The sequence below is a fragment of the Vipera berus genome, assembly GCF_964194415.1.
Source record: "Vipera berus genome assembly, chromosome: 3".
Lineage (NCBI taxonomy): Eukaryota > Metazoa > Chordata > Lepidosauria > Squamata > Viperidae > Vipera > Vipera berus.
Genome location: NC_138204.1, coordinates 62,273,367 through 62,292,179, shown reverse-complemented (window position 1 = coordinate 62,292,179; position 18,813 = coordinate 62,273,367).

Here is an 18,813-nt window from a genome sequence, read left to right as displayed (position 1 = left end):
GTGGTTTCGTTGTGACATGTCCAGCCCGTGGGCCAGCAGTTTGACACCCCTGGTCTAGGAGGTTCAACAGCCACTACTGCTATGCATTTCCCCTCTTTTATTAACAGTTGTGGCAAAACAATTACAACTTACAGTCTGTTTATGATATGGACCTTGCTCCTATTATGAAGATATCAGATTCTGTGTTCATTGTCATGTATCTGCTGAAGTACATATTGTGTTTTCAATCAATATCACCATAGCAAATATGAAAGAGGTTTCAGTGTAGTTCCTGCTCTAGTTAAGAAATAAATCTTATAAATATTATAATGTGTGTTCCATTGTAGTTTATCACCATACGCCTGAAGATATTTTTCAAAATGTATTCTAGGTACCTATACTTCATGTAAACATGAAGGAATCACCATGCCAAATATTTGCCTTGGTTTAAGAGGTCCCCAGGAAGAATAATCTTTTCTCTGCATGCAAATTTAATTATTAAATGAAAAGTGAAAACATGAATTTTTAAAATACAGGTAGCTCTTGTCGTCAAAACATTGATTTCTGTTATAATATTATAATGGTATAAATGTACTTTAAGATAAAATATGGAAAAATCCAGAGATTGGTATCTTTCAATAATATCATGCCCTTGAATGAGTGAGAATTTCAAAGAAACTGCAAGGAAATTGCAAACACTGATCTGGTGTAAAAGCACATGAAGTTCAAAAAATAATAATATAAATCTTTTGAAATTCACTGGAGTATAGAGTCTAATATTTATTGCAATGATATTTGAAGTGGGTTTCTTTTTTATATAAAAAAATGTCTGCCTCTAGGGATAAAGCAGATAGCTCCATTTACTCTAACTGTTTGATTAAATTCCCGAAGTAGCAAAGTCACTGGGCAACACTAATAAAGTTTGCAGCTATGTAAGCTAAAATAATGATTAGCACAATGAAGTCTAATGCTTCAAGGCATAAGTTGATCAACTGTGGAAATCAAGAGGAAAATTTTCTTTCCCATTCAGCAATGAATAATTTGCTTAGCATGTTCTTGGGCTTTTTATTTCACTGCCTTTCAAACAACAGGTATTATTTACCGTTGCATTAATGTGGCTGCTTTTCACTGATAAGAGTGGCTAAAGCAACAATATGTTGCGTTGGAAATCATCCTCGGCTTATGCTAATTCTATTGCTAGCATGGGAGAAGCAAAAGCTGGGGAGCAAAAGTAGCTATTGTTGATGAAAATAAATACACTGAAAAGCAGGAGCAGGATTTTCAGGTTAATATTCTTTTCATTACACTCCAATAGTGACATCTAAAGCTTCAGGATTCAGTGATAACAACTCTTCCCTAATTGGTTCATTCTTATATATATTCATGCCCATGCACACACACATATACACACGCATGCACACACAGTATATTTTAACCTTCTGTTTAAAAGGTGAGAATAGAATTCAATTTCCATTTGGACTGTAAAAATCAAGAAACTCCAATATAAGACTCCAATTATACCATACTAGTTGTATTATTATGACTTGTAAAGTCATAATATCATATGTGATAGAGTAGTTTTTCAATTTATAGTAGTGTATAAATTAAAATACTGCTCTATCACATCGGATATTATGACTTTACAAGTCCATGTCTGTGTGTCTATAGTTTGCTTCATAATTCAAGTCAACACTGAACTATAGAGGTATGTTTCCAGGCAGAACTTTAATAGGTATATTAAAGATGGCAGCAATTGTGGGAAAGAAACTATAAACTGACAATGGCGACAGCGTATAAAGAAAATATATACAAGATGTTCTACAGATGGCATATGTCTCCAGAAAAACTAGCTAAAGTGTTTAAGGACAGATCTATGAATATTGGAAGAAGGAGGATTTGCCTACTATAGAAGAATGGACTTTAAAAGTTTCGAACCTGGCAGAAATGGCAAAAATCTCAGCATATTTGAAAGATCATTCGCAACAAAGACATTTTTTGGAATGGAGAAGATGGATTGATTATATCCAGAATAAATATGGGACTAAAAAGTTTCATTTAGCATTTGAATAAGTATTAGATTTATAAGATTTGTTATTATTTAGTTATTTTTAAGGAGAGTTAAAGTGCGATAGGACTTAAAGTGTTATTATAGCTAGTTAGCATATTATAGTTTAAGATTGTTAGGGTCAATACCCTGTATTTGCTCTGGGAAGTTGGGGGGGGGGAGGGAAAGGGAGGGAAACTGGGTGGTGGTGGGGGAGGGATGGGTTTTTATGTTTAAAATGTATTTGTAAAACTCTTTAATGAAAAAAAAGGACAGGTCTATGAAATGTTGGAAATGCCATCAAATACCAGGCTCTTTTTATCATATGTGGTGGATGTGTGCAGAAGCTAAAACCTATTGGAACATAATCAAATCATGGATAGAAAAGATGATACAACAACGTATAGAATTAAGACCAGAAATATTCCTGTTGGGTATTTTACCAGAGAAATATAGCAAAGAGAACACATATTTGATTATTCATATAACCACTGCAGCTAGGATTGGGTTTGCACAAAACTGGAAGGCACTGAAAGCTCCTCCAGAAGAAGAGGTGATCAGGAAAATAATGGAATGTGCAGAAATGAATAGATTAACAATGATAATTAAAGATAAGACAGAGTCAGAGTATTATGAAATTTGGGGAAAATTTTATGAGTGGGTGAAAAAGAGAATATGCTTAAAAGACAGCTTAAACTAATTTAGATGGAAGAAAAATGAGGAGATAAGGATATTATCATACCTAATATAGACATTGAAAATCCAGGGAGAAGAGCTGCTCGGACATCACCCCTGAATTGTATCGGAAGAGGAATGGGAGGGAAGAAAGGAGAGGAGAGAGGGAAGAGCGTAGAGGAGGGGGAAGGAAGTAGGAAGGTTGGAGGGAAAGAGGAGGAGAAATGGGGAGAAACGGGAGGGGAGTGGTGAGGGAAAGAGGAGAGGAGAGGAAGAAGAGGGAAGTAGGAAAGAAAGGAGAAAGGGAGAAAGAAAGTAGAGAAGAGGGAAGAGAGAGAAGGAGGGTGGATACAGTGAAAGGGGAAATGGACGAGCAGCACCCAAACCTACGTGTATGTATTTATGTATGGCGATATATAATACCTACAACATTACTGATTTAACAAATGTTAAATACTTGAAAAAATGTTTATATTTCATTGGTTTGTTTGTGGTATATTAAAGGAACTGTGAAAAAAAGGTATATCTTTCCAAGGAGGGATGAGATATCTGATGTACATACTGTATGTCTGGTTCATCTGTGAGAGGCATAGTGCTCTTCCCAAATTCTACTCTTTACCCTTTTTAAAAAAATCTAATTATGCATTTTCGATTCTCATCGAATTGTTCTTGAACAGTTGAGTACTGCCTCCATTGGCAGTAAGGGTGGAGTATGATTGCTTGCCTACCTTTTGCCTTCAGATGTTCAACATGTTTTAAAAAATCCATACTACTGTTTGCATGAATTTGCATTGGGGACAATCAGCTTAATTAGAAGGAACCAGAGGTTTATTATCAAGAGCTGTTCTAGTCTATATCATGTTATCAGCCTAACTTGCTGAAAATTCCGGCATTCTTTCTCTTTTCTTTCATCAAGTGCTGCATGCATTTTTTTATACAGGTTTTATTGATTTTTTTTTATATTTACATACACATGTATTTATGAAGCAATATGGTGGTTGGGTAGTTCAAAATAACAAATAACAAGTTGTAAATAATTCAGGTTGCATCAATAGGGATTCTCTCTCTGATTTCCTTAGTTATCACATAATCAAAATAGTCAAGTTAATACACTTCTAGTTGTAACCTACCGTAATCAATTAACAAAATTTTTAATATATTTTCACTAATACATATCAATATTCTTTTTAAAAATTTTATCTAATTGTAATAGAATATTCTAGAATAGCCTATAGTATACAAAAGAAAGCTTAATTTTTGGGTAACCCACAATTCCCTATTTCAATAAAGAATAATTCTCTTGTCTACAAAACTTACATTGTTCATTACAAAACATTCTTATATTTTACCATTATAGTCTAGTTTTCATCTTAACAAATCACCAATTATTAAAAAGATATTTTTTGTCTTAACCGTTCAACAATTATTAAAATATTATCTTATATATATAAAATTCTAGATTCTATAATATAGTTCAAAAGTAGCAACTAATATATTCTATAAGTCATCTTAACCGTACATCAATTGTTAAAATACTATCTTTTGATTTATCATTCTAAATTCTATAATATAGTTCAGAATTATATTCTAAAAGCTTACTTTTGTTTTCCTTACAGATCTAAAACCTAAATGTAGAATTGATTATATTTTTTAGAGATTCCCCTTAATCCATTGAAAAATATTTTTCTACTCTATCTTTAGGAATCCCAAAAAAGAAACAAATTCAGTTTTTTAAATCTAACTCTTGCCTTCCTTTTGTGATAATCAGGCTTCCCTTTTGGCATCTTTAAATTCTCAAATGTATCTCCCTTTCTTCCTATAGCCCTTATTTGAATCCAGGGAGTGTATCCAAATGTCAATTGTGCAAGGAAAATGTCCCCTTTGTAACCCTTGTAGTTTTGCTTTGATAATTCAGTTTTTGATGATTGATATAATTGTCGTTATATCAGTCAAGTCTTTTTCTTCTTCCAATTCTATCTGGGTTAGGTAGAAAGTAGTAGCTGATGTTATAGCTGTCATTTGATTAGTTGAACTCTCAATATAGTGTATTTGAAGGCCTTTAGTGTCTTCAGTATTGCTTTCTTCAGGTGCTGTTGCTTTTTGAGTTGTAAGTTTTGTAGTTGCCATTAAAGTTTGGACTTTAAGGTTTTCTGTAGGTTGCATTTGTTGTTCTTTGAAGTCTCGTATTTTAGTGTTAGTTTCCACTTCTTCTATTTGGTTTTGGATTATCTTTTCCTCATTTAAAGTCAAAATTTGATTTGGTGGCTTTGAGTTGTAAGATTTTTCTTGCAATTTGGCTTTAATTTGCTCTGTCATTGCCAAAATCGTGTCCAGTATCAGTTTATAGTCAAGTGGTGGGATATATTCTTCCATTTCGTTATTGTTTGCAGTTAAATCTTCCATGGAGGCTATTTTAATAAGAGTCAAGAATTATCTACCTCCGAAAGAGTTGTTTTCAGTGCCAGGTGTTCCCACACTTATCTTTAAGAATAATGTCAAGGACAGCTCTGTTATTCAGTCAACTCTCACAACAACAAAAAAGAAATTTACTTGCCGTACCATGTTTTGCCACAAGATGTCATCAATAACATATAAAATGCAATGTAAAAACTCCCCCCCAAAAAAAAATTAATATAGAACTTTTGTAGCATTAGTCCAATTTTTTTTCCTTAATCCACAGCTTAGAAAGAAAATAGGATAGTGGATCAAAAGCAAAAATAGGAGCATTTTAGTAGATACAGATGAAATTGCTTAATTTTTTTGCTGAATTAATTAAGTTTCTTTTAAAGCTTTAAGGCTTTAAGATTTGTTCCCAGAGTAGATATTAGCCGTTTTCTCAAAAAATGGGGAAAGAGATTTTCAGGAAAGTCCCACAGGAAGATGGGCAAGGGAATAGGAAAGGTACAGGCTCACCCAGGTCCTCCAGATTGCTTCTTGGTGCTAGGTAGTGCTTTTAGCTTTTGGCAGGGAGCGGCTTAGTGAACGGCCATCTTTATGGCTGGTCTCTTCTTCTTCGGGCCAGAGGAGATTGTCCTGGATTCAAGCAGAGGACTGCCACCCTTTCGCAATCACAGGGAAGGCCTCCTCATGGTAATCGCCCCTCCAGGGCGATTTTTGACCCTTTTCAGGGTCCTCCAAAAAATAAAGAAACGGATGGAAGGAAGCAGACTGTTCCTGCATGTCCAGAAGCGCTGCGCACGCAAACAAAAAACCACTGCATGCTTTTTTAATAAGATCTTTGGATGGTCATATTGAGTAAGCCTGGAAGGGACTGGGTGCTCAGATACAATTATACCTGAAAGAAAAAACATTGGCCTTTAGGGATGTTAGGGACATGGCTCTCTGAAGTGGATGTTTTACAAACTTGGCAACTATTAAGAAGTGTGGAGTTCAACTCCCAGAATTCCCCAGTCACATGCGTGAAATTAAGTGACAACTTCATTTCATAACATCTTTGGTGTCAGCACTGGGATCTTCTTGAAAAGGGGTATAAATGTGATGGCAGAAGGAAGAAAATGAATCCAAACCTCTAAGTATAATTGAACTGCTTCTGAGAGTATAAGAAGCAACTTTATAGGCAGAACTTTGCACTTGGTGGTGGAATCTCCCTGAGATAATAAAAAGTGCTTACTGCTAAACTAACATCTTACAGAAATTGCAAATAGCTTTTTTCAAGAGTAACCCGATGGGAAAAAGAACACTAATTCTTGAAAATCCTCATTGTGTTTATATATTCCCTTCAGAACTTTTTGTGCAGTTTGGAAGGAAAATAGAAGGAAGCAATATAGGATGTGGCATGAAGAGATAAGTTAAAAAAAGACAATGGACTGTTGCAGCAGTGATTCAAGAGTTACATGAGAAAGTAGAAGTGTTCAGCCACAAAATTTTAAGGCACTCTGTCTGCCAAAATACAGATATGGCTTTGATCTTCGGGAGGAAAAGTATGATATAAATCTAACCCAAAAGTTATGTTTGGTTTTCAAAGATAGGTGCAAGAAGAACAGTGAACATCAGTGGTGACTGCAACCATTCTGGCAAGGAGTGTGGTGGCTCACGTGGTTGGAAGCCCATGTTCAAGATCTGAGTGCTGCTGTGTAGCGGGGTGAGCTCCTGCTCCTACCAACCTAGCAGTTTGAAAGTGTGCAAATGCGAGTAGATAAATAGGCATCACTTTGGTGGGCTCATTAATGGGGACATGAAAGGAGCCCCCAACTGGGCATCCCCCAGGCAACCATGATGTTACCGATTAATCCTTTCAACCCAGAAGCACCTTGAATATGACAACAACCATTGTGCCTTCACCCAATGATTTGCCATCCTAGAAACTGTGGATAACCAGTGTGAAAGTAATAATATATACAACGATAATGTATTGCAGGGGTGTCAAACTCGCAATGTCACGTGACGTGTTGCAACGTATCGTGACTTTTTTGCCCTTGCAGGAAGTGGGATGAGTGCAGTTTTGCTATGATGCATCTGGCCTGCAGGCTGGCAGTTTGACACCCCTGATATATTGTAATACATGCCATTAATGGCATGATGGGTCAGTTACAGGGACATATATAACAAATACAAAACTTAGAGCAAGGATCAAAACAAAGAGAGGAAAGATGAGGAAGGTGCTATTGTCTGTACAACAAATGGAATAGATAATGATAATAATAATGATAATAATAATAATAATAATAATAATAATAATAATAATAATAATAATAATAATAATAATAATAATAATAATCATGATGAAATTTAACTTCTGGAAAAGAGACTAGAGTGTAAAATGAAGCAGAAAGTGGGAAGAACTGGGAAACTGGAGCAGAAATTAGAAGATTACATTAGAAGGTATAGAAGGCATGAACAAATCCTCTTTTGTTTACTCTATGAAAGTTTTCAAGCCCTCCTATTAGTAAAGAGAGAATATCATACTGTTTTATCAAACTGAACATCCATCCTTCATATTAGTCAAGGGATACTAGATAAAATATTTTGCAATTTGAAAGTAGATTTGTCAGACACAGCCCCTCTCCTCATTGCTGCCCCCCTCCACTCTTAAATAGGAACATGAAAGGCCATAAACAGACTTCTTGTAACCTCTGAAACACCAAAATGTTCTCAGTTTCTAAGGATGAAAACCCTCATGAATAAAAGATCATTTCCATATTAGACTGTAATAATTAAAAAGTAAGACAGTATTTTCAGCCTACTAAAACAGATTTTTTTTAAAAAAACGGATTGGCATAAAATGCATAGTGATAGGAACAAACACTAAATCCTTCATTTCTGATTCTTATGTATATGGCATTGCTAATGGAGTAAATGGATTCTTAAACCCAGTTGCCAATTTTTCATTTCGCCCTGCCCAGTGGAAAGTTGATGCATGTCCTTTGTTTAAGTGCACATTAACAATGATGTTTCAAGGACTATTACAATAACAATCTACTAAATGGAGATGTGGCAATTTAGGTGATCAGGTTTCAAAATGACTTAAGTGGATAGGATGAGGTTTCTTCGTACACTAGAAGTTAACCAGTATAGGCAACCAACTCAAAACATCATAAGAAACGCGCATGATAGATATGAAACTCTACATATTGATATCTAGTTTGTTTTTCTAAGAGGAAGCAGGAGTAAGGGAAAGGGGCATAAAACAGACTATGAGTTCTAGTCCTGTCTTAGGCACAAAGTCAGCTGGGTGACTCTGAGCTAGTCACTTTCTCTCAGCCCTAGGATGGAGGCAATAGCAAACTACTTCTGAAAAGCTTTGCTAAGAAAACTGTGGGAACTTGTCCAGGCAGTCTCTGAGAATCAGACATGACTGAATGGAAGGAAAAAAAACCGGTTTGCATCCTAGTAAATAGTAATATGTAAGTAGCTGAATTATTAGATTCATCTAATAATTTTAAACACTGAATCATATTTTGGACATACCCTTCTCTGTGGGTGAGGCCTCATCCACACATCCTCTTTGTCCAATTCTGAAATGACCTGCTACCCATTTGTTGAGGCCGTGTTTTACAACAAGCCAATATCTTGATGCTAGCCTGTCATCGAGGCAGGCTGAAGTCAGATTAAAGTGATCCAGCAGAAATCCATCCTCTTATGCAAATATTATGTTTTGCATGGAGGTGAAGCCTAAGGTAGGAAGGTGATCTAGAGGGTTTCAGTTGGATGTATAGAAAAGAACCTCTTTGTCAGCCAGAGCCTTGATGGACAGCAGAAAACATAAGGGAAAAAGGATCCCTTGCTTACCCCACTCCTCTCCTCCCTCTGGAACTGGTTTTAACTCTATGCTTCCCCAAAAGCACCCCTCTGAGAATTGCAGACCTTTCCTGGCCTCATTTTGAAGGTGTGACAACAAGAACACTGAGTGGGCCGTGGTGTTGTGCTTTCCTCCCACGTGAAGGGACTGTGAATGTATCAAGAGAAAAGGAAAGGCTGAAAAAGGCCTAATAAAGAAGATGAAAATAGGGCGAAAATGTTTGCCTTTTCAGAATGTTATCAGGAAAAGAGATAAATTTGCCTCCCTCAGGAGGAAGGCAACATACTGCCCTATAAATATTTTGAATTTCTACCCATGGGATCTTCAGATGGAGTGTCAAAGCAATGTTTCTCAACCTCGGCAACATTAAGAGGTGTGGACTTCAACTCCCAGAATTCCATAGCCAGCCATTCTGGTAGTTGAAGTCCCCACCTCTTAATGTTGCCGAGGTTGAGAAACACTGGTGACAAGGGATTGTGTGGGTTTCAATTCAAAGCACATGGGGGAATACAAGATTGCTAATTCTGGGCTGACTCATCTTGCTAACTACTTGATCCTATGGTTGGGATCTCATATTGTTTTTCAAACTTGGCTACTTTAAGATTGGCTGGTGAATTCTAGGAGGTAAAGTCTGCACCTCTTAAAGTTGCCAAGATTGAAAAACCTGACATAGAAAGAAAGGTACTTTTACAATCTGTACCCAAACAACTACCAAAAGGCATAGAACAAGTTGTTAATGTTTTTGCAGAACAATGCACAATCAAACAGAACCTTAGTGTTTTTTCTTTGGGGGGGGGGTGAATCAAGATCTCTTAATACTTAATAAGATCCCTTTTGCACTGAGAATACACCCCTTTAAAATTCAGCTCCATTTCATAAAAGATTGTTTGCATAAAAGAAGCAACAAGTCACAGATTATCATTTTTTGTTCAGAGAGCAGCCTTGGCTTGCCTCTTTTAGTTATATGGGCAGGAATTCTGCTGTTTTGAAAGTCAGGCAAGTTCCTTCTCAAGTTACACTTGTGAACTGCAATGCTGGTTCTGGCAAAGTAACACAAAATTGTTTATTTTAAAAAAATTGTATCAACTAGGAATTTGCTGTCAAGGCACAATTAATCCTGTAGGGGTGAAATATAATTCTGAGACAAACTGCACAAATTGCTTCTTGTATGTACATTAGACTATGTTGTGACTGGGATATATGAAAAATCTTTTGGGGGTGGGAACTAGAGCTCCTTTCAATTACACTTACCTGGGTTGTTACTGTATTGTATAGTAAACACATCTTTTCTGTCTGTATAACACAAGGGGCATCCATGAGGGTGTGTGGATGTGTGAAAAAGTCAAGATGGCAGATGTGCCCATACAATCAAAGCCCCATCTCTTGGGAGGGAGGGTGTCACACGTCTCTAGGGTAACCAGGATCTGAAGCCTTTATTCAGAGCCAGCCCCATCAGATGGAGACAAGCAATTGCCTCAGGCAACACTGTTGTGAAAGAATGGCAAAATATTTATTATTTAATTGTTTGCAACTGTCAGATAAGGAGAAGTGTACTTATAGATGTTCTTTTGTTTTCCTTTAGTTGATGTGCAGAGATAACTTGACTGACTTTATGTACTTTGCACCTTGACAGACAGGCTGAGAGATATTTGCTGCTTTGCCTCAGGCAAGGAAATGTCTTGGGCGAGGCATAGACATTTTCAATCTACAGTTCGTTGTATCTTGACTACCTATTTTTGGATTTCCAGACAGATGTTTCTGTGGTATTCTAATACCATCAAGAACACAACCTAATCATGTCTGTATGTTTTGCAGTTGAAAGATTCCATTGCTGGTCTCTTGGCTTTTTCATTAAGTTTTGCTGCCAGATAGCAAACCCAGAATTGTCTCATGATTTTCAATGATGTTGTGAGCTCTTAAATATTTACGTGCTTAGGGCTGCGAGATACAATTTGGCACTTTGGGCCTTCTCCTTTCCTAGCAAAAATGGAATCACTGATTGAAGCTATCGTAAGATCTGTCTAGTTTTCATTTTGGATTTTAAATACACTAATTCAGAAGACTTTAAGGATTAAAGCCAAGGATGTTTCTTTTGGGGCTGCTTGACAAAAAGTCATGGAACTTTGGTTTTACATATGATAACAGCAGCAAGACTTTTTTTATGCATAACAGTGAAAAGATTTGACAATACACACAATGGCAGAGTGGATGCTGAAGATGATGGTCAAGAGGGGTGAGACTTCTCAATGTCAGTTTCTCCCTTTCTGCTATATTTTAGAAAAATTGCTGTAGATATGCCTAATAAACCAGGATTAAGTTAGGTGTCAAGTTTCTGACGTATGGGCTTTTCAAGTGACTCTGAGGCATTGTTTACCTTAAAAGTCCTTTATTAGCCTAATACACCGGCAAATGCTTGCTCGAAGGAAGCTGGAATCTGAAATCTCCGCCCCTTGCACAATATATTAAAACACAATTCTCCACCTTTCTAATTTTGTCATTAATCATGTTCTCCAATTAATTTAAAGAATCAGCTTCCCTTCTGTTAGAAAACCCGCCAAGGTCTTATCTTCTTTAGGTTCAGAAGGCCTTGAAAGTACATTCCTCCCCCCCTCCCAACTGAAGCAATTAAAATAACAGGCTGTCTCTTATATTGTCAGTGCAAAAACATGTCAATGTTTGCAGCATTGACATTAGGGGTGGATGGATGAATACATCTGCATTTTTACCTCCTTTAATATCATAAGATCCATTCATGTCCTCATGGAATCTTTCAAATCCAGTTTGAAAACCAAATTTGGCGGTATAGTGTGATTTGTAGGAAACAAGTAAATAAATAATTCTGGTACTGATCACACAATAGGATAGGCTTTCTCTGTATGTACATGTGTGAGAGAGGAAGATGCAGTTCTGTAGCAATAGCAATAGCACTTAGACTTATATATTGCTTCACAGTGCTTTACAGCCCTCTCTAAGCGGTTTATAAAGTCAGCATATTGCGCCCAACAATCTGGGTCCTCATTTTACTAATCTCAGAAGGATGGAAGGCTGAGTCAACCTGAATCAATGGTCAAGATTGAACTCCTATCAGTGGTCAGAATTAGCCTGCAATACTGCATTCTAATCACTGTGCCACAACAGCTCTCTATAAACACTTCTTTGTTTATATCATCAATCCCATACTTGGAAACCAATTTGGAGACGGCAAACATATTTTTCCTCCTCTTAATTTTCCCCACAACAGCAACCCTGTGAGGTGGGTTGGGCTGAGAGAGAGTGACTGGACCAAAGTCACCCAGTTGGCTTTCATGGGTAAGGCAGGACTTGAACTCACAGCCTCTTGCTTTCTAGCCTGGTATCTTAACCACTAGTACTGTAAGTAGAATGCAAGAATACAACTGTGGGAAATTACACAATAGGAAGATACATTTGCATAGCACTGTTTCTGCTCTTAGGATGAGATAGGGGTATTTGCAGGAGAAGGTAAAAAAGTCAAAATAGTTGCAGCACAAATGCAATCAGAGTCTTGCCCATTTTTACATGCATTGCATGCATAATTCTTATAAAATGATGGGCTTAACCAGGATGGACATGGCCTCCATCTCGACTATTTTGACTCTCCCCTGCAGATGCCCCTGGGATCAGCTGTCAGAAAAGTGGCTGGTCAAATAACATTTTCTTCCAAAGCCATCTGTTACAGATGAAGAAGTGGAAAAATGAGTGGGATTAGGTATGGTGAATAGAATCAGAGGAGTATGGTTAGAGAACAGAAAGAAGTCATATATGAATGAATGAATAAATAAAATAAGAGAATAGGTTAAAAAAAACCTGGGAAGTCAGTCATATTACAGTATGTCAGAAATTTACACAGAACTAGTATTAATTACTTTGGATTCTTTCACTAAGCAGGTTTTACACTGGATGATCTAATCCTCTAATTCTATTTCTTCTTACGGTCCTCATAATTTTACCTTCCTCTTTATTTAAAAAATGACTTTCAAATTCATTGCCTCAGGCTTATAGTAAATAAGTCATGTCACGCCATGATAATTACGATTGAGAGGGAAGCTGAAAAAAGTGAGGCAGCTCTCAGGTTAAGATTACCGCTATTATCATGAATTGGGGTAGAAACTGTTTGAATACCTTGCACAACAACACAGTGGATCGATAGTTTGAGAAAACCAAATCCAACTGATCTGTTGTAAAGGAGATTCTTTCCCTTTGCTCTAATGCAGGGATAGGCAACCTTGGCTCTTTTATGACTCGTGGACTTCAACTCCCAGAATTCTGGGAGTTAAAGTCCACAAGTCATAAAAGAGCCAAGGTTCCTTACCCCTGCTAATAAAACCATAGCTGACTAAGGGATAATTATTCTTCATTATTAGTTGTTTACTTTATGTTATGCAATAATTATATTTATTGTTTGTGGGTGGGGGCTGAATATAGCCTAAGCTAACACATCATGCTTTTTTTTAACTAAGTTTTAAAGCTAACACATATCTTCAGGAACTGGAACTGACAGCTATATGCAGCCTAATGTTACAAGGTGTCTACCCCAATCTAGGGGAATTTTAGGCAAGTTTGGACTTGGTTGATAAAATCAATGATGTTCAGTGATATGAAGGGCATGAAGTCAGAACTTACTGATGCAATACGTTTATAGTATAGTATCATATGTCAACATAGGTAAGTCATCATCAGTTTGAAAGTAGATTTGCCAGACACTAAGTCATTGTCAACTAGCAACCCATTCAACACACAAGGAAATAGTTATTGGGAATATTCCTTCCATCGTTCATGGTAGGTAAGGTGAAAGAAACCTTTCCTGTTCCATTTGATAAAGACAACCTATTTTTATACAAAGAAAAAGCTGTGAGCAGTGAAGCCTTACTGATCACTTACTATAATCTAAAAAGGCAGATTCCAAAATAGGATTAAAAAAAACCTGGTTGATTAAATGTAAAATATCAAAGGAAACACATAATGGAAACACACTAGTTTGTCTCTTAGGTAAATTCATTCTAATTTTGATTGTTTGATAAAGGAAATATTCTTTTTCAGAAAATTGTCTGGGTCTTAGACAATGCTGATTGTAAACACTATTGCAAACAAAGTCCTTTTCATTTGAACACCACCAGCCCCACATCTTTTGTACATGGAAGATGCTCATAGCATGTAGCAAATGTTGTCCATCTTCTTGCATGTCTTTTCTTGCTCACGGACACAAAGTCTCGTGCTTCCTTCCTGAAAAAGTTTGAATTATCTTTTGAAACAAATATATCTGGGTTTCTTCATATTCCCTAGCATGCATTTATACCACAGGAAACTTGTTGAGGTTTAGTATTTGCTCCAGAAAACCTCTGGTAGTAATTTGTATCAAGCGAGGCAATGAAATTCACAAGAAGCAAGATTGAACTCAGTCAAAAAGTCATTTATGACTCCATTCAATGCCTTGGCTTTCTAAGGGCGACAGCAAATGTCAGCATGGTTACAGTCTGGAAATGCATTGCTTGACATCAGGAAAGAATTTTGACCTGCCAGTAATGGAAGCTCTTTTTCTCCCTCTTTAATAGCCTTGCACAAAGCAGACTGAGAAGTTTACTGGGCTTCACCTTGGCATTTGAAGAAATAAAAGAAATGGTCTTTGCCCAAACTGTGTTAAATTAAGGGCTCCTGACAGCCCTGCCAGTAAAAGCAGAAGGTTGAGGAAGCAGCAGCAACTGCATTCTTCGATGAATAAGCCATCTTGTGGAGTGAAAAGGGTTAATGAAACATGGGTGCCCTTTGTGAGAAAAAAAAGAGGCTTGAAAGCTGGCAAAGCCACTTGTCAGGAAAACTGAAGAAATGAGAAAAGCTCTCATAAAGTGTGACTTTTTGTCACCATTAACCTCCTACCACATGCTAAAGCAGATGGGATTTCTTTGGACATGTGCCAGATACTGAGTTCTTAAGAGTCTAGAAATAAAAAGCTCAGCACTGAATACAGCCAGTGATAACACAGAGCCTTTTCTCACACATCTCCATGGTTGTAAAATAAAGGCAATTTCTCCCAGAGTTACCACAAGTAGGGGCTTCGTGTCAGATTTGTTCTCGCAGCCTTTACTTATTCCGAATCCTTGCTTCCAGCTCTTGCTGCCTCTCCATTCTGTCCCATAGTGCAAAAATATGTGTGTTTTATATTTATGTTTATTTTTTTATTCTTCCAAAGTTAGGGCATTCACAATGAATTGGAAAATGACATTTGAAGGACTCAAGAGGAGCCAAGCTTTAAAACTGAAAGTAAGTTATTGGAATGGTCTTTGAAATGTCCAGAAGGTTGTGCACATGCGGTGTATGCACTAGCTAGAACATGCTGGCTATGTTCTATGCTGGCTCAGAAATTCTGGGAGTTGAAGTCCACGAATCATAAAAGAGCCAAGGTTGCCTACCACTGCACTAGAAGAAAGATCTTCAGCAAAGTCACAAGAGCTTTGTAAAACAATGAGATAAGTAGAATGAACGTACAGTATATATTTTCCAGGGTGGTATACGGACTCCTGCCGTGGGTAAGGAGTTAGATTAGAAGATATTCAAGGTCCCTTTCAAACCTATGATTCTGTGTATGGTTGCTATAGATCTCATTTACTTATGATTAAAGGTAAAGGTAAAGATTCCCCCGCACATGCGTGCTAGTCGTTTCCAACTCTAGGGGCCAGTGCTCATCTCCATTTCAAAGCCAAAGAGCCAGCGCTTGTCTGAGGACATCTCCGTGGTCATGTGGCCGGCATGACTAGACGCCAAAGGTGCACGGAACGCTGTTACCTTCCCACCGTAGTGGTCCCTATTTTTCTACTTGCATTTTTACATGCTTCTGAACTGCTAGGTTGGCAGAAGCTGGGACGAGTAACAGGCGCTCACTCTGTTACGCAGCACTCGGGATTCGACCCGCCAAACTGCCGACCTTCTGATCAACAAGCTCAGCATCCTAACTCACTGAGCCACCGCGTCCCTTCATGATTATACATTACCAATAAGCAAACTAAGAACTAATTCAAAAGAAGGTTTGGTTCTAAGAATGTAGCAACTTGAGATACTACTGGAAGGGACTGATGACTGGAAAACTGCCATAAATAATGGCAGAAAATTATATTATATATTTATATTTATTAAATTTTTATACCGCCCTTCTCCCGAAGGACTCAGGGTGGTGTATATTAGAATATTTACAAGTTTTTTTTCTAAAATTCTAGTGCAATTTTCAGAACAGAAATTTTCTATTTCTATTCCATAGCTATTTATTTATTTTATTTATTTATCAATATTTTTATACCGCCCTTCTCCCGAAGGACTCAGGGTGGTGTACAGGGCAATAAATATAAAAAAGCGGAATACAAAAGTTAAAAAAAACGATTAAATATTTAGCCCAGTTTAAAACAGTATTAAAACATATTAAAACCCCTACCCTAACCCATAAGACCAGGTCAGACTGCTCGAATAGATATGTTTTTAAGTCATGCCGGAAGGAGCGAAGGTCGGGGGCCGTCCGGAGCTCAACCGGCAAGCGGTTCCATAGGTCTGGCGCGCCCACAGAGAACGCTATCCCCCTGGGGGCCACCAATCGGCATTCTTTGATCGGAGGCACCCTGAGGAGGCCCTCTCTGTGGGAGCGCACTGGACAGAGGGAAGTTGACGCCGGCCGCAGGTGTTGCCGTAGGTAATCCGGACCCATGCCATGTAGGGCTTTGTAAGTCATTACTAACACCTTGAATCTCACCTGGAGGGCAACCGGAAGCCAATGCAGCTCGTGGAGCAAAGGTGTAGCATGGGAGTATCGGGAAACCCCCAGCACAACTCGCGCGGCTGCATTCTGCACCAGTTGGAGTCTCTGAGTGGACTTCAAGGGCAGCCCCATGTAGAGAGCATTACAGTAGTCTAGATGAGAAGTCACGAGCACATGAGTGACTGTACGCAAGGCATCCCGGTCTAGATAGGGTCGCAACTGGCGCACCAGGCGAACCTGGGCAAAGGCCCCCCTAGTCACAGCTCCAATATGCTCTTCTAAAGAGAGCTGTGAATCTAGAAGGACCCCCAAGTTGCGCGCCCTATCTACGGGGGGTAATAGCTCACCCCCCATGGCCAAAGATGGAATAATTGGAATTTCCCGGGATGCCGGCACGAACAGCCACTCAGTCTTGTCAGGGTTGAGTCGAAACCTGTTCCTCCCCATCCAGACCCGGACCGCCTCCAGGCAGTGGGACATCATGTCGAGGGCATCACTGGGGTATTAAAATGGATTATGAACCATATCATCCAGGAACAGCTGTAGCTGTGATGACATATGTAAGTAGCTCTTTAAGGAATGGAATAGCTACAACTGGCTGAAAATTTATTATATATTGTGGGATTCATAGAGGCATTTACATGATTATTACACTATGCTCTACATGGGACTGCTCTTGAAAACCATTCAGAAGGTTTAACTGGATCCAAGCGCTGTAGCAAAAGCCTGGGGATGTGCCTTGGTGGAATGGGATAACTCGCTGTGGCCAGTTAATTATGGCCAGTTCACCATTGTCAACTCACCATGGCCATTTTGCAGCAGCTAACATGCTGCAGTCAACATGCCGTGCGACAATTCAACAATTCAATGTTAATTATTTAAAATAATTTAAAAAATATTTTAGTTTTTTGTCATTCACTTTTCATTTTGTCCCTCCTTTTGCATCCTTTCTTTAATGATTCTATTCCACTATTTCTTAGATATTATTATAACTCTTGTCCCTGGTGAGTCATCTCATGGTGAGTTGTGTGGTGACTTGTCCCATGGCAAGTTGGCCATGGCAAGTTGACTGCAGTGAGTTGTCCTAGACCTGTAACTTGGCATGCTCACATGACACCACTGTGTTATGAGCTGCCGTGCTTGCAACTGTTCTTTTAGGTTGATCCAGGGTGCTGGTCATAACTTACAAAGGCCTAAATAACATAGAGTTTCTTCAATTAAACAATGCATCAATTGCAACTCAGCAAGTGTGCCTTTTCTGTCATACTATCTATCTTCTGGAATGAAATTTCCCTGGAAGGCCATGTTGCTCTTAACCATCTTGGTATTCCATCTCAAACTAAGATGTATCGAGCCCTTGGTTGGATATGTTTCTGTATGGATTGACTGGAATCCATACTGCTTTATGCAATATTGTGCTTTTATTTTTTACTATATTCTGAGCAGCCTAGAGTTAGTTTGGAGTCAGCTGGTAAATTATAATGATAAAAGTTGGATGTTTCTCCTAGAGAGAAGTTGGCTATGTCATTTCACTATGTCAAAACATGATATACAAATGATTTAATGGATTCATTTGCTTGCCTAACCAAATTTTGAAACTCCATGATATTTACCACTATAAATTATAAAATGACACCACACTTGAATGATGCTTGCAGGAAATTTCTTCATTGTGATCAAAGGTGCTACAACACTAATTTTCTATGTTATCGTGCCTGATTACATAAATACATCAAGAAATATCATCAAGAATCAGACTAATATTAACAGACTAATATTAACTGGCATCATACTCCATATTAAGTCCCAATGCTAAGTTAAAAATATGCTTTTGTCAGGTTTGTTGTCTTCTATCCTATGCACCATTTAATAACCACAATAGATTGTAGGACCATATCTCAAAGCGCACATGCTATAGCCTTTATAATCTATCTATTTTGGAAGCCAAAATTAAAAAGAACTGAAGTATTACTTTATTTCAGCCTCATTAGAGTACATTTGAGAGATGACTAAGCACTTGTTATATGCAAGTAATAATTTATTCACAGTTGTTTGTATAAAGTATAGAATGGTTGGTGTAAACTGATACTTTAAGGAGCC